The 23,283-nt window shown below is 52.0% G+C and overlaps 1 protein-coding gene across 1 annotated transcript in view; it reads right to left on the bottom strand.

Moving 5' to 3' along the window:
- Positions 1–23,283, bottom strand: part of ECE1 (endothelin converting enzyme 1) — a 115,350-nt gene that overhangs the window by 69,946 nt on the left and 22,121 nt on the right. The gene's annotated exons all lie outside the window — the stretch shown is intronic.

The raw sequence follows: 23,283 nt of genomic DNA, 5'->3' as shown, positions 1-23,283 counted from the left end.
CCCACATACTGCGGAGCAGCTGGGCCCGTGAGCCATGGCTGCTGAGCCTGTGCGTCTGGAGCCTGTGCTCCACAACGGGAGAGGCCACAACAGTGAGAGGCCCGCGTACCGCAAAAAAAAAAAAAATTTATTAAGACTGGTTTTGTGGCCTAGTATGTGATCTGTTCTAGAGAATGTTCCATGAGCACTTGAAAGAAATGTATACTCTGCTGCTTTTGCATAGAATGTTCTATATATATATCTATTAAGTCCATCTGCCCTAATGTGTCATTTAAGGCCAGTGTTTCCCTATTGATTTTCTGTCTGGATAATCTGTCCACTGATGTAAGTGGAGTGTTAAAGTCCCTGCTATTATTGTGTTACTGTCAATTTCTCCTTTTATGTCTGTTAATATTTGCCTTATATATTTAGGTACTCCTATGTTGGGTGCATATATATTTACAATTGTTATATCTTCTTGATGAATTGATCCCTTTATCATTATGTAATGTCCTTCTGTGTCTCTTTAATTTTTACAGTCTCTGTTTAAAGTCTATTTTGTTTGATATTAGTATTGCCACCTCAGCTTTCTTGTTTGTTTGTTTGTTTTTGGCCACCCCGCATGGTTTGTGGGATTTTAGTTCCCTGACCAGGGATTGAACCTAGGCCCTTAGCAGTGAAAGCACAGAATCCTAACCGCTGGACCACCACGGAATTCCCCACCCCAGCTTTCTTTCCATTTCCATTTGCATGGATATCTTTTCTATCCCCTCACCTTCAGTCTGTGTGTCTTTAGATCTGAAGTGAGTCTCTTGTAGGAAGCATACATATGGGTCTTTTTTTAAAAAAAAAAAACCATTCAGCCACTCTATGTCTTTTTTTTTTTTTTGCTGTACGCGGGCCTCTCACTGTTGTGGCCTCTCCCGTTGCAGAGCACAGGCTCCGGACGCGCAGGCCCAGTGGCCACGGCCCACGGGCCCAGCCACTCCGTGGCACGCGGGATCCTCCTGGACTGGGGCACGAACCCATGTCCCCTGCATCAGCAGGCGGACTCTTGACCACTGACCCACCAAGGAAGCCCCACTCTATGTCTTTTGATTGGAGCATTTAGTCATTTACATTTAAAGTAATTATTGACAGGTGTGTACTTATTCCCATTTTTTTGTTGTGTCCTGGTTGTTTTTGTAGTTCTTTTTTGTTTCTTTCTTCTTCTTTTGCTCTCTTCCCTTATGATTTGATGACTATCTTTAGAGTTAATGTTTAGATTCCTTTATCTTCTTTTGTGTCTACCTATTCCAGATTTTTGGTTTGTGGTTATCATGAGGTTTATATATAACAACATATATATACACACACACACACACACATATATGAATATGATATTTATATGAGTATTTTAAATCGATGATCTCTTAAGTTCAAATGCATTCTAAAAACCTTGCATTTTTACTTCCCCTCCCCACACGTAATGGTCTTGACTTCATATTTTACATCTGTTTGCTTTGTGTATCCCTCATTGTGGATATAGATGATTTATACTACTTTTGTCTGTTAACCTCCCTACTGGCTTTATACGTGGTTGATCTACTACCTTTATGTATATTTGCTTTTACCAGTGAGATTTTTCCCCTTGGAATTTTCATATTTCTGGTTGTGGTCTTTTACCAATTAGAGAAGTTCCTTTCACATTTCTTGTAAAGCTAGTTTAGTAGTGCTGAACTCCTTTAGCGTTTGCTTATCTGTAAAACCCTGTATCTCTCCTTCAAATCTGAATGATTGCCTTGCCAGGTAGAGTATTCTTGGTTGTATGTTTTCCTTTTCATTACTTTAAATATATCATGCCACTCCCTTCTGGCCTGCAAAGTTTCTGCTGAAAAGTCAGCTGATCATCTTATAGGAGTTCCCTTAAATAGTTGCTTTTCTCTTGCTGCTTTTAAGATTCTCTCTTTATCTTTTGCCATTTTAATTACTATGTCTTTGTGTGGACCTCTTTGGGTTCATCTTGTTTGGGACTCTGTACTCCTGGACCTGGATATCTGTTTCCTTTCCCAGGTTAGGGAAGTTTTCAGCTACTATCTTTTCAAATAGGTTCTCTGCCCCTTTCTTTCTCTCTTCTCCTTCTGGGACCCCTATAATGTGAATCTTAGTGTGCTTGATGTTGTTCCAGAGGTTCCTTAAACTATCCTCATTTTTTAAAAATTCTTCTTTTTTTTTCTCTTCAGCTTGGGTGATTTCCACTATTCTGTCTTCCACTTCACTGATCCATTCCTCTGAATCATCTAATCTATTGCTGATTCCTTCTAGTGCATTTTTAATTTCAGTTCTTATATTCTTCAGCTGTTTGGTTCCTCTTTCTATTTTCTTAAACTCCTCACTGTGTACGTCCATTCTTCTTCCAAATTCATTGAGCATCTTTATGATCATTCCCTTGAATTTTTTTATTGGGTAGACTGCTTACCTCCATTTCACTTAGTTCTTCCTCTTGGGTTTTATCTTGTTCTTTTGTTTGGAACATATTCCTCTGTTGCCTCATTTTGCATAATTCTGTTTTTATTTCCATGTATAAGGTAGGTTTATTACATTTCCCAATCTTGGAGAAGTGGCCTTTTGTAGGAGATGTCTTATGAAGCCAGCAGAACACTCCCACTGGTCACCAGAGCTGTATACTCTAGGGGTGCCCCCTATGTGGGCTGTGTGAGCCCTTCTGTTGTGGTAGGGCCAACTACTGTGGGTGGGGTAGGTGGGGGACCAGTTGGCTACCAGGCCCTGCCTTGTGCAGGGCCTGCTGGCCTGCTGGTGGGTGGGTCTGGGTCCTGTAGAGCCCTTTGTTTTTTGTTTTGTTTTGTTTTTGTTTTTGTTTTTTTGGGCTGCACCATACGGCTTGCAGGATCTTAGCTCCCCGACCAGGGATCAAACCCGGTCCCCTGCAGTGGAAGTGTGCAGTCCTAACTACTGGACCACCAGGGAATTCCCAGAGCCCTTTGTTTTTAAAAACTTAACACTGCAACCCAAAACACCAAAGAGATATAAGTGGAGTTGCCACTTACGCATTCAATGACCCCATATCCTGACCCTGAGCCTGGTTTCCTCAGAGGTTCCAAGAAAGAGAGTTTGAAAAATCCCTCATCTATGTTTCTCTCTGAGAATTAATGGTTCTAAAGCTCTGATATCAAAGTGAGGTGGATGCAGGCAATGGTGGTCTGGGGCTGGGATGGTGTCACCCAGCGTGGGTGGGACAGACTGGGCCACACCTATGGCAGAGTTCACTGGGGCCTGTTGGCTGTCACCATTCAAGCTAGATAGCTGTTTCCCCAAGAGGTGACTGAGAAGCAGGGGAAAGAGCACTGGACTTGGAATCAGGTGGATGGACCCACATTCCAGCCCAGCCACATGGCCTCGGTCAAGTCGCATCACCTCTCTGGGCCTCACTGTCCTCAACTATAAGATGGGCATGATAACATCGTTCTCATCTAGCGACATCAGGACCAAACTGAACCACATGCATGTAAAGGCTTTGCAACTGTGAAAGACTGGCCCAAATCAATATTTTCACTTATTTCTGGTAGATTATTTTCCCTTCCTAAGAGCACAGAGTCTGCAGCCAGACTATGTAGGTTCAAATCTCGATGCCACCATGTACTGGCTGAGGGCCCAGGGTCCAATTATCGAGCCTGTTTCCTCCTGTGTAAAATGACGACATAAAGGAAGGGCTTAGCATAGTGCCTGGCACACAGTAAGTGCTCAATAGGTGTCTGCTGCTCTTGGTGCGGGGAACAATAACTAATGGCAAACTTGCTCCCTAGTGCCCTCATCCAGTGGAGACATAGTTGAAGAGAGGTGAGTGGCTCCTTTTGACCCTGTAAAGCATGCAAGTTCAAAAGCTGTAGTTGAGATTTTTTGGTTCTGCACTGAAGTGTGGAGCAAGCTTTCCCGGGCTACACTGGGGATATGCCTGTCCTCTGTCCTTAAAGTCCAATTCAATTCAATAGCTGTTTCCTAGAGGTTCTGTGATGCCTGGATATTGAGCACCTATCATATGCCAGGCCCTCACCATAACCCTGCATGGTAGGTAGCACTGTACCCATTTGACAGATGAGGAAACTGAGGTTCAGAGAGGTGACATGAGCACCTCAAGGCCAGGCTGCCCCTTCATGACGCACAGGATCTGGAGCCAGGCCCAGGGGGCTCCCCTGGTGTGGAGGCTGCTGGAAGGCTTGTGAGGGCCCTGGGGTACCAGCCCATGTTACTTGGTGTTTTGGTGGGTAGTGGTGTTCTGGCCTCACCCTGTCATGTCCCTCAGGCTTCCGAAACACTTCCCTGCCAGTGAACACAGCCCAGCCCTGCCATGTCATCCCTCCTACAGCCCACGGCCGACGACCCTTTGCTGTGCACCAGAACGGTCGTGAGCACTCTGCATTCATCACTCATTCAATCCCACCAACGACTGGAAGTGATCTCTACCTCTCTGAGCCTCGGCTTTCTCATTGGTAATATGGGTAATAATAAGAGTACATCTCTCAAAAGTGGGTGTGAAGACCTAATTGGAAAAAAAAAATAACGGCAAACACTTATTTAGCACTTACTTCAGGACAGGTCCTGGCTCAGTGACACAGGCAAGGGCCAGAGGGGAGGGTCTGGCCTCTCCCTGTCATGTCCCTCAGGCTTCTGGAACACTCCCCTGCAGTGACCACAGACCTTTCCCCACAACTCCGGGTCCTGAGGAATGCGGCCAAATGGAGCAGCAAAAGCACGTGAGTGGGAGCTAGAAGTCCGGGTCTGGTCCTGGCTGTGCCCTCTCTGGGCCTCAGTTTCCTCTCCCGTGGATGTGCTAGAGGTCAGTGGAAATGCAGCACTGTTTGGCCTGGTGATCCTATCTTCCCCTTTCCAACCTCCCCAGGGGACAGGCTTGTCTGAACGAAGCGCCTGTGGGTGGAGATGCCCCAGCCACCAGCTCTCCGCAGCGGCAGCCTGGCCTGGCCCTGGGCTGGCTGGCTGATTCTTCTGCTGTCACCTCCTCCTCTCCCCTGCCACCCTCTGGGCCTGGGCCCTCTCCCTGCCAGGTTCCTGCTGCTTCTGTCCTCACTTGCCCAGTGCTCCCTGACACCCTCATCAAGCATCAGCCATGCTTCCATCCTTCCAACCCCACCCCTGGCTGCTTTCCCAGCACATCCTAAAATTGGGGCTCCATCAACTGACAGCCAAGGTGCCTGGACCTGAAAACGACCTGTGCCAGGGCAGTCCCAGCGGGTGGGGCCGAGCCTCTCTCATCGCTCATTCAGGGTGGTAGCACCCTTGGCTGGCAAAGCTGCACCCCAAATGGTATAGCCATCCCAGGCAGCTTCGCCCTCCATCCCCGCTTCTGTAGTGGTTAAGAGCGGGGACTCAGGAAGCAGACAGTCGGGGTTCAAATGCCAGCCAAGTACTCTGTAACCTTGGCCAAGTCACTTAATTCCTCTCTACGTCTCAGCTTACTCATCTGTAAAATGGATGCATTAATAAACTGTTAGGAAGATTAGATGACTTAACAGCATCGAGTACTTAGAACAGGACCTGAAGCAAAGGAACCAGTCCACAAATACCAGCTACTATTGTAAGTAACATTCTGATCAGCCCAAGGCCCAGCGCACACCCCGGCAGTCCACAGGTCAAGTCTGGCCCACACGTGTGAAGTATCTGGCCTGTAGTGTTGTAACAGGTTTCGAAATATCAACATTAAGGAGATTTTACATGAAAATCAGTATTTTCAGCTTTCCTTTAAAAAAGACTTGGCAGAAGAAAAAAAAAAGAGAAAAAAAGACTTGGCAGTGCTGGGCCCACATTCTCAAGTGGCAACAGCCAGCTGGAGCTGAGGGGCGGCTGTGCCCTTTGGACCGACCACGAATCCCCAGGGTCCTACAGCCCCCCACCCCTCCCCATTTCTTGTCTCCTCCTCACAGTAGCCCAGGCTCAGCTGCCACTTTTCATCATGCTGGTACTCTACTTCTTCAACAAAGAGAAAAGAGATATTTCTTATAATCTTGCCTCAGTCAAAAGTGGGAAAATGATTTCTGTGCGGCTTAAAAATGGGCAAAACTAATCCATGGTGACAGACATTAGAGCAGCAGCTGCCTCTGAGGACAGGACTGACTGGAAAGGGGCATGAGGGCACTTTCTGGGGGAATGCAAATGTTCTGGAAATGTCCTATACCTCGATTCCACTGTGGTTACACGGGTGTCTACAGTTGTCAAAATTCGTCAAACTGTTTGCTTCTGGCCCGTGCATTTTACTCTGTACAAGTTACACCTCAGTAAGAAAAAAAGAAAAGTGGAAGACTTAAAATGGGTTAGGAGGGTCTCGTGTTTCAAAGAAAACATTGTCTGACTCCTTTGTGGGTGTGAAGCAAACACCTGTGAGTTTAATATACTGACAGCTGGGAAAGAAGACAGAACCTAAGGTGCGCCCCCGGGAAATCAACGCAGTGCCCCTGCTCACATCTGAGCTTGAGACCTACCGTCCAAGGCCACGAATGACTGATCTCAAAGGACTCTCAGACCCATAGTGTCCAACCCAGTAGCCATTAGCTGCATGTGGCTACTGAAATTAAAATAAAATTAAAATGAAGAATGCAATTCTGCATTTGCACTAGCCACAGTTCAAGTGCCCGATAGTCAGACATGGTTAACAGCACAGATACGGAACATTTCCATGTCACAGAGAGTTCTATTGGACAGCGCTGGTGTACACGCTGGCTATGTAGCTGGGCTAACTTCTGGGCCCTAGGCCAGGGCAGGCACTGTGATCACTGCTGCACAGCGCCTGACACACAGTAGCTGTTCAGTAACTGAGCTGAATGAATGAATGAGAATAGAAGCAGCAAATGGCGAGACCTGAGTTTGAACCCTGACCCTGGCCCTCGCCAACTGCAGGGCCTCCAGCAAACCTGCCCTCTGAGCCTCGGTGCTGTCTGTACAGAGGGCAGTAGCGAGCTCTCCCTCGCTCTCAGGACTGGGCACTTAACCCGATGTTCTCGGGGTGCTCAGAGGACCGGAAGCCAAGAAAGGCCTGCAGGGGAACTGATGTACCAGCAGTCCCCCTCTGAACATTCTAGAACAAGTAGGAGGCATGGGAGTGGCGGGAGGGGCGGCTGGGGGCATTTCTGTTTGTTAGGGTTGTTTCTGAAAATGCTCTGGGGTGGGATGGGTGGGCACGGGCAGCGGTAAAGATAAGGGAAGCTGGGCCCAGCTCTGTGGGTCTGAGAGGGAGGGCTGCTGAGCACAGGGCAACATCTGCATTAGCCCCCATGCCCGGCTGCCAGAATCTGAGCTGGGAACCAGCATCGGACACCCACAGACGTGGCTGTGGTCAGGGTGTCTGGTACAGGGAGCCACCGCCATTCCCAGAGACCCCTCTGTCCCCTCAGGAGGTGGACTCCCAGCCGGGCAGGCCGGGATGGGGCCCACCATGCAGGCTGCTGGGAGCAGAGAGGGCTGGGCCCTGAGCCGGGGCTGGCCCAGGGTCGTCTTCCCTGCATCCATCCTTCTCTATATCCAGCCATACAGAGCCTCTTAAGAGCTGGGAATGTCAGCACTCATCTGTCCATTCATTCATTCAACAAATATTTATTAGGCACCTACTGTGTGCTAGGAAATGGCTCCACGCTTGATGTATATCACTGAATAAGACAAAGTCCTTGCTCTCACGAGCTTGAAGTTTAATAGGAGGGACCCTAAACAATGTTGCTAAGAGTTATTATAATAATAGCATCTAACATGTAATGAGTGCTTACTGTGTGCTGAGCACTGTAAGTGCTTTTTAATGCATTTCTTATTTAATCCTTACAAAAATAATAATATATATTATTATTGACCCTGTTTTATAGGTGAGGAAATTGAGGCACAGAGAGGTTACAGCCAAGATCACCCAGCTCTAAGTGGTGAACTTTGAGATTTGAACCCAGGCAGTCTGACTCTGGAGTCCCTAACCCTAACCAGTACCTCGACTGCCTCATTTCAGAGAGTGACTTGTGTTACAGAGAAAGGACAGCAGGGCGGTGCAGTGGGGAACTCTGCGGACGAGTGGAGAAGACCTCTGTGAGCAGGTGACACGTCACGTGAAACCAGAATGATGGGGTGTCAGCGGTGAGGGGGCTGCTTCAGGCAGAGGCAACAGCCAGAGCAAAGGCCCGGAGGTAGGACCTAGCAGAGATCAAGGAGCAGGAAGAAGGGCAGTGTGGCCGGAGGGGTGAGCCTTGTCCGACCCCCACGCCCATGCCATCCCATTCTACAGATGAACTCGCTGAGGTCCAGAGGAAGTCCCCCGAGTTAGCTGCACCAGGGGCACAGCCAGGACCAGAAGACAGGCCTCTGGACACTCCTTCCAAAGCCCCGCATGCCTGTGCCACGGCTGCTAAGAGCTCGGTGGTGGTGAAGGAGCCAACTTGGGCTTAGGATGACTGAGGGCCGCTGATGGGCCCTTGTCTCCCTGCACCCAGATCCCCGCCTTCCTTCTAGGTCCAGTGTGTCAGCTCCTGGACTCGCTGCTCAGGACACCTGTCCCCGTTTGTCCAGCCCAGGCTGCATAACACTGGACTCCCTGCTTTATCACTCCTCTATGTCTGCTTCTGCCGTGCGCAGCAACCCCGAGGGCTCGGAGTTAGCATCGCCACGTCATGGACGGGAAAACAGACTGACGTCAGACGCACTTGGCTTAGCTGTTCAGTGACGGTGATGTTGAGCAAGTGATGTCTCCTCTCGGAGCTGCAGTTTCCCCCACCCCACAAGGAGGAGAGCAGTGGCTTCCTGGCAGGGTTGTCCTGAGTGTCCAGTGAGACCCTGGGTGCAAAGTGCCAAACGCAGGGACAGGCACTGAGTAGGGCTTTCAGAAAGGGCATTGCTCATCGTCACAGTCGCTGATAGGAGGAGGTCAGGGGCACGAGGACAGCCAGGAGAGCTTTCCTTGCACCCCAGGAGCCTTTCTGGTTACCTGTCCCCACCCGGTCTACAACTCTGGTTCTAGAGCAAAGAGTTTAGGGTTCTTTGCACCGCTGAGGAAAACGAGCGAGGGCCAGAGGTGGAAGCTCTCTCTGCCTTGCCGGCCGGGACCGGACCTGCTGCGATGGCCAGGCTGTGCCCACAAGGGGGCTGCTGCTCTGGGGCTCCGGGCTCGACAGGAAACGGGAAGGAACAGATAAGCCTTTGGGAAAGGCAGCCAGGCCCAGGGGAGAGGCCCCTGTCCACTTGGGGGTCTGAGCCCACCTTAAGCATCCTTGTGGGGCAGAGACCTGGGCCAGGACAGGAGAGGAGCCTGTTTTCCTAAGACCCCAGTGGGTCACATACCTTCTGGATCCTTCTAGAAACGTGCCTGCCCCGCTCTTGCCTGGTGCCACAATCCAGCCCCTCCACCCACGTGGGAACTGCCAGCCTCCCCCTAGAGCACACCTACTTCTCCACCTCTGGACCTTTGCTTGCGCCGTTTCCTCCACCTGGAGAGCCTCGCTCCTTGCTCTGCTCTCTAAGGACTAACCTGAGGCTCAGCCTAAGGGGCCTTTCCTTTGTCCCCAGCTGAAGTCATCCTTCCTCAGAGCTTCAGTCTAACAAGCAAGATTGGCTCCCTTTCACATATCCTGCCAGGGCCCGGACACGGGGGCACAGCTGGAAGCCTTAGTCCCCAGCCTCTGCCCCAGAGGCCACCTGTGTAGGAATCCCAGGGGCTGCTGGGCTCCTCCCTTGGAGGAATGGGAAAGTACTGTCTCATGGGGGAAAAAAATCCCTTCTGTGGAATTGGTGGTAAGAAGGAAGGTGTCCTGCGGTAAGAAGAAAAAAGGTGTCTTGTGGGAAGGGCCAGGAGACCTGAGGGAGCTCTGGCATGTGTTCCAGAAATCCTTGAGTTCAGGGATGAGGCCAAAGAGGCAGGAGTGAGGCTGTCCAGGAAATCTGGACATAGACCAGACCTGGGAACTCTGGCTGTGTGATCCTGGGCAGGTCGCTTAGCCTTGCTGAGCCTCAACCTCCTCACCTGTAAAATGGGGCTGATGCTCCTTAACTCTGTAGGTATAAGGTAAAAGCTGTTGACACACGGGAGATGCCTGACCCTGAGGCAACCTGGAGCTGTGGACTGACGCTGACGCTTCCCAGGGCTCCATTCTCAAAGGCCGCAGCTCGGAGTACTTCTTCCCCCCCTGCCCGCCCAGGGCCTCCCCTGCTGGGAGTGGTTTGAAAACTCTCCAGCACCTTGGCTAGAAGCCAGAGCTTCTTAAAGTTACTGACCTCCTGCTGAGGGCTTAGCTGGACGCAGCCAGAGCCCATCATTCACTGTTTCTGGAGATTATCATCACAGCTCACAGAAACGGCAGGGCGCCTGGCAGGAACCTAGCCCCAGCTCCTTGCTAGCCTGGGATGCAACTGGGCCAGAAGAGCACCCACGTCCTCTGAAAGAATCCACAGGGCCTTCCCCCCCATCTCTTCCCCATTGCCCAGGCCACACTGGGGCTCTGGGGTCCTGGAGCCACATCCCAAACATGGGCACTGCAGTTCCATCCCCAATGGGCCATGAGACGCGGAGTTCCACGAAAAGAACTCTGCAGTCAGGGCGTTGTAGTCACAGGGTGGTCACTTCCACTCTGTGATTAAGAAAATAACTCTGGAGCCAGACCGCCTGGGTTCAAATGCAAGCTCTGTCAGTTACCAGCTATGTGACCTTAAACAAGTTACTTAACCTCTCTGTGCCTTCATTTCCCCACCTGTAAAGTGGTAAAATAATAGTGCGTACCTCACTGGGTTGTTAGGAGGATGTAACTGGGCACTGCCCAGACCTCACCCTCTGCCATCACCCAGGCAAGTCACGACTGGGCCCTTCCCACCAGCTTCCATTGCCTGGCACAACCTCACTATTGCTGTTTATCCCAAGAACTCCTTTGACACGTGGCTCAAATGCCATCTCCTCTGTGAAGCCTCCTCAGTCAGGCCCCTCAGGGTTGAAAGTGACAGAAACCCAGCTTGAACTGAGTTTTGTAACTCAGTTCAAGCGAACGCCTGGGCTTGCAATGCCTGGGACGGAGGGAGGATCAGGCATCAGGCAGGAGGAGATCCAGTTCAGATGCTGCTGCTGGGGTCTCTCCCTCTGTCTGACCCCATCCCTCAAGTTCCCTCTGTGTGTTACCCTCCTTCTTATCTCCTGAGTTTAGACATCCTTCAGGCCCAGAGAACTGGGCCAGGCTTACTTACTGGCAGCTAAGAGCCCTAGAGAAAAGAACCCTTCTCTCTCCCTGTGTTGAATTATAAAGTCTCAGGGAAGAACTCTGATTGGCCAGGCCTGGTTCGTGTGCCCTCCCTGGGGCAAGATCCTGTGATTGGCACCCAATTGATAGCACAAGGAGCGGGGGAGGAGCAGTTTCCAAAGGAAGGGGCTGCTGTTAGCAGACGGAGTGGGTAGGGAAGCTGACAGATACAACCCGTGTCCACGCCATCACCCCTGACACCCTGGCCCTGCAAGTTTTCCTTGCTCTGTGCTCCCCTGGCACTCTGCACACCCCTCCACCAGATCCCACCTGCTACCGGATGACAGGACGCCATGGGGACTGGGTATGTGGCTGTGCTGCCCACTGAGCCATGAAATCTTAAAGGGCCACGGTTCTGGTCATCTGGGCCCTCCAGCACTCAACTCTGCCCTCTAAGCAACTTTCAACAAACGAGGGAAAAGAGGCTCAAGAAGTAAAAGGGGTCACCCGAGGGGCCAACCTGGATGTGAATCGTCGTCTAGGCTCTTCTGACCCTACCCTGCAGCCTCCTCCCTCCACCCACAATCATCAAAAATCATCTTCAGAAAAACCCTCCTTGACAAGGAGACTGGAACCCATCCCTCAGAAAGCAGGAGATGGACCCCAGACTGGTGCCCTGTAGGGGAAGGGCTCTGGCTTTGCAGTCAGCTGGACTTATGTTCAAAACCAGCTTCTTCCGAAGACACACGTTACGATCTTGGGCAAGATGACAGACAAAGAGAACGCGGACAAAGTATGTGGAGTGAAGCCGGGGCCTGAGGGATGGGGGCTGTTGCTTCCAGAGTTGGGTTCCCTGTTCCTCTCAGGGTAACCAGTGGGTCTAACTGGCTGCCCAGACCGCAGGGTACTGAGAGTCACAGCCCTGGTGCCTCCCCTCGCCCAACGTGCAGGGATGTTCCCAGCGTCCACCCACTCCTCTGTTCACCCACTTATGAGCTCAGCAGGCCTGTCCCACAGGCCACCGAAGGCACTGGCTTCTGGGGCAAGCAGGAAAAAGACCATGTGGCATCGCCCGCCGAAACGGCACTTTTCTCTTATGTCATCACACACATCACCGAGAGGCAGGACAGTGGAGCAGCAGAGCGTGGTGGACCTGGGACCCAGGGAGCCTGGATTCAGATACCAGCTCTGCCTCCTATTACCAGTCTGACTTGGGCAAGTGGCATGACCTCCTGTGCCTCGGTTTATCAGTAAAACAGAGATCATCACAGCACCACTCTCACGGGTGGCTGTGAGAATGAAAGGAATTAAAATATACAAAGCATTCTGACCCTGGTGCTTTTTATTTGAGTCCCTCATGCATCCATGGGGTAAGTACTACCACTGTCTCCCATTTTGCAGAAGATAAAACTGCAGCCCAGAGACAGGCAGTGACTTGCTTGGGTTACAGTGACAGAAAGTGACAGAGCCAGGACTGGGCGCCAGGTCTGACTCTGAACTCCTTGTTGTTCTATCTCTGCCCCTCTGCTCCCTGTTATTCCCTCCTGGACTCTGAAATCCTGTCTCAGCAGGAAGTGCTCGTCCCCACCTGCCACCACACCAAGGCCCCATGGGAGGGCAACTCCCCAAGTCCAGCCCCAGCCAATCGGGGTGGCCCCTCGGCCAAACCAGATGCTACTGAGCTGGCGTTGCCTCAGTGATCAGGAATGTCCGCCTAACAAAGCCCACCCCAGGCTCAGCCTCCCATCTGGTCCCCATTACCCCCCCTCACCACACATGTGTCACGCTTCCCGGGGAGCCCGGGAGGAAATGCCTGGTGGGGAGAGGAGGCCTGGCTCCTGCTGACAGTGGGGGAGCGATGGCTGTATTGGCTCCAGGAGACACAAGCTGCCCCATCTGCAGTCTTGGCTCAGAGTGGTGCCCAGGCGCAGAGCAGAGCCAAGGGGGTGGAGAAGCAGGGACGGGGGGGACATGACAAAAAAGGGAGTGGAGGGTGACCGCGGGAAGGGAGAGTGCCAGGCTCATTTTCTATGGGAACAAGCCACTCCCCCATCCTGGAGTGGGAAGAGCAAAGGTTTGAGAGCAGAGAGACCTGGGTTTGAATCCTGTAATATACTGCTGTGTGATCCTGGGCAAGTCACCTCACCCCTCTGAGCATGTTTCTTCATCTATAAAATGCGGTCATCTGAACCTACTTCACAGGGTGAGAAATAAGGAGGTAATCCATGAAAAGGCACACAGGAACTCAAATTCCACCTCCTCCTAAGAGGGGCACTGCCAAGGGCACGGGCTGTGATGCTGGACGCTAATAAGACGGCACAGGAATGTCCCGGCTCATGAGGAGATGGCAGGGGCAGCTGGGATGACCCCGGGCTTCACCCTGAGCAACAGCCTGGCCTGGGCCACAGAGGCGTGATGGCGGGTATTGGCCACAAGGGTGCTGCTGTTACTGCTGCTGAATCACAACAACTATGACAGCAGCAGCAACAAAACCAATTCCTTGAGCAATGACTTCATCCACGCCCTGTGCTACTAAGCACTTTACATGTGTTTTCTGGTTTAACCATCACAGCAACCGCAGGTGAGAGATTTGAAAGTAGAGGCACAGAGAGGTTAAGTAACTGGTTCAAGGTCACATAGCTGGGGTGAGGATATAATTCAAACCCAGGTCTACCCAACTCTTGGGCACCACAGGATCCTGCAGAATGGAGGGAGTTCTGGGCAGGGAGGCCTGACTAGGCCAGGCGCGTGTCCCTGCCTGGGACACTCACACAGCAGCATTCCCAAACCCCCTCCTGGGCCCCTAAACTCCTGGCTCTGTGGCCGTCCAGCTTGGGCTCTTCCTCCTTCCCTCTGGGTCTTGGCTTCTGCTCAGCCTGGCTCAGGAGCCAATTCGCAATTGCACAATTAACAATTAGGAACAACTTTTCTTCTCTTCCAAAGGAGAAAACAGTACAAGCCTTGGTGAGACGGACACAGCAGAGCTTCTGCCGGAACCCATGAGATCGGTCCCTAGTCCCCTGCCAGGCTGGGAAGGCCCCTTTCCTGACCCAGCCCAGCCAGGAAACCAAGAATCAGGCAGCCCCTCTCCCTCTTGTCTTCCTTTCTCATTCAAGCCCTACCCCTCACCCCCAGGACTTCCTGACTGCCCTAGCCCACAGTTTTCACATGTTCCTCTGATCCCAATACCACTGATTCCTGATTCTTTGTCTATGTAGTCAGCACTTGGTCTATACCACTGTCACAGGATCATGTATCTCTGTCAAATTGTAAGCAATTCGCATTTGTTTTGTTTTGTTTTTTTCCCCAAGCAACACTATGATGTTCCTCTCAACACCAAGTCTAGTCAGGACACATAGAAGTTGCTTGACTCACAGTATACTCCTGGGCTTGGAGAACTCCTATTCACCCTTCAGAACCCAGATCAAATATCATCTCCTCCATGAAGTCCTCCTCTGTGTCCTAAACCATCCCATCTCTGTGCACCTGTAGTGATTTGTATGTATTGCTAACAGAATGTCCTTCCCTCCTGCACTGTAGTTTCTATGCAAGATTGTTACACTCAATTCTAAATGTACCAATAATTCTGCAAGAGAAAGTTAATATCCCCATTTAACAGATGGAGATGATAAGGCTCAGAGAGACTGAGAGACTTACCTAAAGTCACACAGCTAATAAGTGGCAGTCCTGGGATTTGAATCTGGGTCTGCTCAAGCCCCACGCAAATGATTCTTTGGTGGGGTCAGACTGCCTCCCCCATGATGGGTCCTTCCCACTGACTGCACTGGAATTCTGAGCCTAGCATGGTCCCAACCTTTGTAGTTCCCCCATGGATCAGCCCCAGAGGTGAGATGTTACTCACCCCGACCCCACTGTGGCATTCCAGGACAAAGGGGACCAACCAGCTGGGCCCACCTCACTCTGCCAGTCTCCGGACCACCTTAAAAGCATGTCTATCCAGGCAGCTAGGCTTTAGAAGCAGCTCCCGGCCTCTGAAGCCACTCCCTGGCTACACAGATAATTTCAGGGGATGTGTAGGCTTAGGAAAGAGAGCAGGCTCTGGAGCTGACTGACTTGGCTACTGGCTGTGGGACACTGGAACCATGACTCAACCTCTGAAGCCTTAGTCAGCTCATCTGTGAAGTGAGAAGAACCCTTCCTCACAGCAGACTGATTAAGATCAAGGGCCTCACACAGGGCCTGGAACACGCACTTACTCAGTCAACATATATTTACTGTGCACCTACTATGTGCCAGACACTCTTCTTCGTGCTGTTCACAGCAGCAGACAAAATAGGAACACTCCTGTCATTAAGCGGGTTTTTGTTTTTTTGGTTTTTTTGTGGTACGCGGGCCTCTCACTGTTGTGGCCTCTCCCGTTGCGGAGCACAGGCTCCGGACGCGCAGGCTCAGCGGCCATGGCTCTCGGGCCCAGCCGCTCCGCGGCATGTGGGATCCTCCCGGACCGGGGCATGAACCCGTGTCCCCTGCATCGGCAGGCGGACTCTCAACCACTGCGCCACCAGGGAAGCCCCATTAAGCGGTTTTTAAACTCTTAGAGCAACCCTCCTCAAATTATCGATCAGTTCTCTCAGCAAAGAGTCCTATGATACAGTGGACTTATTGGATCCCCCTCCGTAACATAAATAACATATATACACCTTGGACACTCTCCCGTGGTCACCAGGGGACATGGACAAGGAAGCTCCACAGCATCATCTAAATAGTGAATGAGAGAACTTCCCTGGTGGCGCAGTGGTTAAGAATCCGCCTGCCAATGCAGGGGACACGGGTTCGAGCCCTGGTCCGGGAAGATCCCACATGCCATGGAACAACTAAGCCCATGAGCCACAACTACTGAGCCTGCGACCTAGAGCCCGCGAGCCACAACTACTGAAGCCCGTGAGCCACAACTATTGAGCCCAAGTGCCACAACTACTGAAGCCCGCACGCCTAGAGCCCATGCTCCACAACAAGAGAAGCCACCGCAGTGAGAAGCCCGCGCACCGCAACAGAGTAGCCCCCGCTCACCACAATTACAGAAAGCCTGTGCACAGCAACAAAGACCCAATGCAGCCAAAAATAAATACGATAAAATAAATAAGTTTAAAATAAAAAACAGTGAATGAGAAACACCTAAACGGCCACCTCTCACAGCCTGCATAACTGTGTAGATTCATGTGACACAACACATGACACGGCACTGCAATGACATGGACACAAAGTCAAACACGACATGCAGAGAGAAAAGCTGCAGAGGGAAATACAGAGCCTTGTACCAATTAAAGTTTTAAAACACATGAGCAATGCTATGCATCATTTGGGGGGGACAGAAACATCTAGTAAAAGAATGCAGGCAGTCATTTAAGAAAACAGTTTCTTCTGGAAGAGGGGTGGGTAGGGAATGGGATCAGGGAGGGACCCATGTGGGACACTCAGCTGCATTTGGAATGTTTTAGTTCTTAAGTTGGATGGTGGGTTCACCAGTATTTGTCTTTGCTGAACTCTATGCTTTTTATATGTCTGAAATATCTTGTCCCACACCAAAAAAGGCATGGGCTTTGGACGCAGACACACTTGGATGGAGAGCCGGAATCGGGCTTTGCTGCTGTGTGAGCTGTTTTTTCCTCTGTGAAGTGGGGAATCATAAGGCCCCTCTGCTAGCTCCCACAACGACTCAGACTGAGACTCAAACAAGGTTGTGTTTGTAAAGGGCCTGGCGCACAGTGCGGGGGCAGGTGGGCTGGCGCACAGTGCGGGATAGGATGGCTCACAGCAGGGCCTGGCACACGGTGGCATGGCGCATCGCAGGGCTTGGCGCACTGTTGGGGGGCTTGGCGCACTGTTGGGGGGCTTGGTGCACAGCAGCTGTTATTGTTCTTACTGCTCTCAGGAGAGTCTCCCAAAATGAATGGACGGAGGCGAAGGGCCAGTCCACAGGCTTCAGATCAAGGGGAGAAAAGGGTTTACTCCTCCCAAGGCCAGGCTGGCCTTCAGTGATTCTTAACTGGTGACGCATATGGGGCTCTGGGGATTGGGTAATCTCGGTCCCTTGGCCAGGACACAAAAAGAAAGTCATGGGCCTGGGCCGGCTGGACTCCCTCTAGGGCCCCACCCCTACTCAGACTCTCTGTCTCTGGCCTTCTAGGTGCCTGTCCCTGCTGTGAGTTGGGCAGGAATGCTGGGCTCCCTCCCTGCCCAATTCTCCTCGGCCTCTCCCAAGACCCTACTCCTCATTCTCCAGGTGGAGTCTTAGCCACGTTGTACCCAAACAAACCCTCTGGAGCGACTTCCACAGGTCCCAGGCTCCAACAGGTGTGGCCAAGGGAGTTGAGCCCGGGCGTCCATCTCCTGGTTCAAATCCAGGCGCAGGGTGTGGCCTCAATGGTCCCAACCTTCACAGTGGGGGCGGGGAACACCTGCGCCTCCCCGCTGCACCCCACAGGTGTTAGATGGATCACTCCGGCTGCCCAGGCTCAGGCTGCTGCCACATTTAAATGATTCCTCTGGCTTTGGCACAACCCAAGTGGCAGTTCTGCTGGACGCCAAGATGAGCCCGGGCAGGGGAACGTGTGAATATACAGCAGGACAAGACCCGGGGCAGAGCGTGGCAGGAGGCGGGGAGCAGGGGGCCCGGCATGGGCTTCCAGCCACTGGAACCAAGTGAAACCACCCTGCTGGCACAAGCACAGGAATTTATCAGAGTTTCCGAGAGCCCAAGGGCATTTCTGGGGCACAGCTTGGAGAGGGCCGAAGAAGGGAGGGGGGCGGCTGTGAAACCATGAAGCATCTGGGGAACGTGTTTGCTTCATCCCTGCCTTTTCCTAACCCTGTCCCACCCCATTAACAGAGGACTGGGGGCATCCTCCCTGGAGACCCGGGCGTCAGTTCTGCCTCGGCCACTCCGTGTGAATCTTTGGGACAAACATTTCTCCTCTCTGGGCTTCCTGCTTCTCCATCTACAAAATGGGTGGGATGATACCTAAGGTCTTATTGATCTGTCAGACTCACTCCACAAGGCTGCATAACCAGAGTCAGCAAAATCCCCTTTCCTGGGTGAGAAAGGGGCAAAACCCCTGAGCTGGCCTTCCTCAGCCCGGCCAGTCCCACACACGGTGATGCGCTAAAAAGTACTAAACCAGAGGAGGTGATTTACAGCAAGAACTACAGCTCCCAGGTGGGCACAACCCAGCGGGAGAGAAAGTGAATTAGGGTCTCAACAGAGTTTGTATGGGAAGAGTGGTATCTGCAGAGGCAGACGCAAAGGAACACTGTTACGCTTTCACAAACTCACCCTCTCAGCAAACCGAATTTTGTGGGCTTTTGACAGCTGGGGCTGTGCCATTCCCGGGGCTCTGTTTCCTCATCAGTAAGGTAAACATAATAAGAGACCAAAAAGGGATAAGATGCGCGTAAATGACATGACACATACGAGGTGCTCAGGCAGTGCTGTCCCATCGGGCACCAGGAGGCCCTGGACGCTGGTTCCCCGGCGGCCTCAGCTCCCTCAGCAGGCCCACAAGCAGTCCGGATGTTTACACTGGCCAGCCAGGGCCCCCTGCCTGGAACAGGCTGAATAAACACACGTGCTCACAGGCTCCTGTCTCCAGCCCCCGACAGGCTGCTTGCCTCCCAGGCTGGTCGTCACTCTCACAGGAGCCTCCAGCCCACTCCAGATCCTCTGTTTACAGGTTCTCTCCACGGATTATGTTTGGGGTTTGCTGCATCCAGCTGATACCTGGCAAGACACCCTAACCCAGGCCATGATGGTCTCCAGAACAGGGGCAAAGTGAGAGGGCCAAGCTCTGGGAGTCAAGGGCTGTGTGGGTTTGGACAGGAGGCTCAGCTTCTCAGAGGCTCAGTTTCCTCATCTGCAAAATGGGGATAACAGGTGACAGTGAAGGTTACATGGGGTGACATGATGACGGCACAGAGTACAGTGCCTGGCTCCTGAAAGGTACTAGAAAAATAAGCTCTTAAAATTAAAAAAAAATGTTATGGGTAATTAATTGAGGAGTCTGGCTAAGCAGTTGGTGGGCCCTTGAGAGCACTTCTTAAAAATAAATAATAGGAAAATTTTGGCCAGACTGTGCCAAGCGCTTTCCATGCAGCATCTCATCACCTCCACAGCAGCCCCAGGAGATGGGGTGCGTCATTATCCCCCATTTCACAGGTGGAATGCTGAGGTCAGAAAGGTCGAGTCACTTATATGGGGTCACACAGCCCTTGGTAGGTGGAGGAAGTGTGTGCTTGATCCAGAAACTGTGCTCTTAACCTCTACCCTTGCCCACATCCCTGCAGGGGCCTCATCTGTGTCTTCCCTCCCACCCTTCCTTCATTCTGAGGAAGCTTCCTGAGGTCCCAGCCTCCTCTAGGCCATGGGGGTACTGGGAACTTCCAGCAGCCGCAGGCTCAGCTGTGCAGCTACCCCTGCCCATTGCCTGGGTGGTGACTTGATCGTCTGTGATCACTCTTCCCTGGCTCTGGGTCAGAGCCTGTAGGATCCCGCGGCTGCTGGGCCCCTGGTTTGGAAAAGAGGGGGATGGGCTATCACTGACTCATCATCTACCCCGTGCGATGCGCCGAATGACATCTTCTCATGTAATCTTCATGACCACCCTGTGCTGGAGGGAGTATCATCCCCATTTTACGGAAGAGAAAACTGAGGTTCCAAGAGGTGAAGGCACTTGCCCAGCATCTCCCAGTTAATCAGTGGCAGAGCTGGGGACTCAAACTCAGGTCACTCTGACTCAGCAGGCTGCCCCTGTCTCCTGGGGGAGATAAGACAGGACACGAACAACCTAACACAAACCAGAAAGCGATAAAGGCCTTCAGGGAAAGCCAGATAAGGGGCTGGGGACATTTACAGAGAGGGGCTCGGGCCTTCCTGGGGAAGTCTGTATGAATAACACAAGAGGAATTCCCCATGGGAAGAGCACATCCTGGGGGCGCCCAGCAGTGTGCCCAGGAAGGGGGTCTGTTGAAGACCCAGGTCTGTGCAGACAGGGCTGACCACAGGAATACCCTGCCCTGAGGGGCTGTGACTGGCCAGTGCCTTCACAGGTAATCAACACTTAATGAGCACCTACTGTATACTGGGCCATTTCCCCAGCAATCCTGTCATACAGGAAGAATTATTTTCGTTTTAGAGAAAGAGAAACTGAGGCTTGGAGAAGGAAGGGTGCTTCCTCAAGACCATACTGCTTGGAAGGGGCAGATCTGTCTGATTCTCAAGTCCTAATGAAACAGAGTTGTGTCCCTTTGGTCTGGTCCTGCCTCCCTCCTGCTCTGTCTGAGGCTCCCAGGACAGCTTCTCCAGGCTCACTGACCACAGTCCCCATCTGGCTCATGTGGGCAGCTGGAAAGACTTCTGAGATCAGCATTATATCCCCATTTTACAGATGAGGAAACCGAGGCTGAGAGAAGTCACAGGCAGCTTCCCAGTGAGATGGACTGGGGACGGGGTGTGTGTGGATGAAACCAGAAGACCCCACAACCCGCCTGAACTGAGTACTGCTTCCCTCTCCAAGAATTGGGGGCAGGTCAGTCAGTGCTGCCCACTTCTGGCCTCCTAACAGATGCTTCCGTTCCAGGACCATGGGCACGTGTGGGGAATTTGGTGGCCCTTTGTCCAGCAAGAGCCAAGGGATCCTGGCTGCACGGCTGCCATGGAAACACCAGAGGATGCTCTAAGGGCAGGAGACCAGTCAGCCTTTCTCACCTGGCCAGTGCAAAGGGCAGGCCGAAGGCACAAGCTGGGACTGCCAGGGCCCCTCCTCCCACGCACTCCACCCCAAGGCCCCAGGCCCTGTGACAAAAATGACAGTGCCAACCGTTGGCATAGGAGACAGGGAGGTGGTGCCGTTTTGGCACTAGGAGTTGGAAACTGGCCTAAATACCTAGCCAGGTGAGGACAGAAAAACTCAGAGATGAAGAGGAGAGGAAGAAGGACAGACGGAGGCACAGTCAGAGAATGGAGTCGAGAAGGACAACGGGGTTCAGAGCTAGAAAGCATTGCCTGAGCCTGTGGGACATGCCTGGCATCAAACTAGCATCTTCTTCACATTAGTTTTGTCACCCGATCCTCTAAACTGTCCCACTCTACGAAAAATGAGGATAAATTCCAAGAATGAGGAGAGCAAGTGAGGCTGGAGGAGGGCCTTGATGGGCCCAGCCCAAGGGTACAAGGTCAGGGGTGATGGAGGGAGAAAAAGGGGATGCAGGCAAACACAGCAAAGCCGTCTGGGTGAAGGGGACAGTGGTGGACCCAAGGCATCGAGCTACAGAGGTGGACACCCTCCCCTGACCGTAGGCCAGTGGCTTCTCCTGCCAGCTGCCAGCCAGTGGGGCTCATCTTGTCCTTCTAAGCATCAGGTGGAATGAAAAGAGCACTGCTCTGAAGTCCTGAGTTCAAACCCATCCCTGATGCTCACTTACTGTGTGACACTGAGCAAATCATTTGCCTTCTCTTTAAAGCAGAAGCGTAAATTCAAATCCTGGCTCTACCATCAACGAGCTGAGTGATCTTGGGCAAATCACTTAACCTTTCCGACCTTCAATTTCCTCATCTGTAAAATGGGTCTATTAATGGTACCTGTATCTGATAAGATTAAATGAAAATATGTAGGTTAAGCATTTAGCCCATCCTAGGCTCTCAATAATATTAGCTGCTATCAGTATTACCATACTTTTTATTGAATTATCAGCAGGTCTCAGTTTGGGGCAGTTCTGCCCCTCTAAGGGGTTTTTGTATATATGTGGGAGCATTTTTAGTTGTCAAATGACTGGGGAGTAGTCGCATTTGGTCCTGGGGGCCACAGCTGTTAACTTCCTGCTATATGTGGAACAATCCTGCAAAATAATAAAAAACTGTCTCCCTCAAAATGCCAAGAGTGCCTGCATTCAGAGGCAATGGCTGCTAACCTCAAAGGACCCTCCCAGTGCCCTTGACCTCCAAATCTAACAAGAGGCAGTGCACAGTACCGGGTCTCTGAGTCAGGTATACCTGCTTTCAATCCATCTCTGCCACCAATAATCTATGAGACCCTGGGGATATCATGTCACCTCCCTGGGCCTCAGTTTCCTCATCTGTGAAAAGGGGACGCTGATTCGTCCCCTGCATGAATGCCTGTGGCTTAAACAGGGTAATGACTCCAGAGCATCTCCAGCAGGGGACTTGAGAAATGGTGGCCACAGAGCAGGACAGGTGGCGCTCTGAGGGCAAGTGGGCAGGAGGAAGGGGCTGGGCAGGTTCCCGAGTTATCAGAACAGGAACAGCCCTTCCACACCCAGACTCCTTAACCCCAGAGTGAGCCGAACGGATCAGCTGGCTTTCCTGTAGCTCACTGGTCCCTGCAGGACTCAGGGAGAGGCAAGCAATAGGGATCCTAGCATCTTACTGGTCAGAGCAGGAGGTGGGTCTGGGTTGGGAGGGACAGTCAGGCATTGCCTTCCTCCCTTCAAGGCAGAGGCTGGAGGTGGCCTGAGACGGGAGGGAAAAGGGGAAGGACCATGAGCAAAGGATGGCAGGGCTGTGAACAGGGCTTGTTAATGTCTCTTTCACAGCTTGCAGCTGGCGGGGGTGGGGGTGGGGTGGGGGGTGGCGGGGGAGGAGGGGGGTGCGGTGCGTGACAGAGGGAGGTAAGAAACGGGACATTTATCAGGTCCCCAAATATGCACCATAATGCGGTAAAGTGCTTTATATCATTTTATGCACCCAATGACCCTGCAAAGTAGGTGGTTCTGTCCCCATTTTATAGACAAGGAGGCTGACACTCAGGCAGACGAAATGATTTGTCCAAGGTCACACAGCCTAGACATAATCATGATTCTTTCTCTCTCCCTGTCTTCTCCCTCTACTTTTCTCTCTCTCTCTTTCATATCCCATTCAAAAGCCTCATACTGCTCTGAGGATAAAGATAAAACTACAAGCACCCCAGGCTCTGGCACCACCACCCTGTTTACCCTCATTTCACAATATGCCCTCCCCCTCCCTACCCCAGGCCCCAGTGACTCTGCTTTCCTTGTAGTCCTTCATTCCCTTAAACCACTGGGCCTTTGCACACACCCTGTACCTGGAACGCTCTTCCCTTCCTTCCTAGTTACACCA

The sequence above is a fragment of the Tursiops truncatus genome, chromosome 1 (genome assembly GCF_011762595.2).
Source record: "Tursiops truncatus isolate mTurTru1 chromosome 1, mTurTru1.mat.Y, whole genome shotgun sequence".
Taxonomy (NCBI): Eukaryota; Metazoa; Chordata; class Mammalia; order Artiodactyla; family Delphinidae; genus Tursiops; species Tursiops truncatus.
This window is presented reverse-complemented; position numbering and strand designations above follow the sequence as displayed.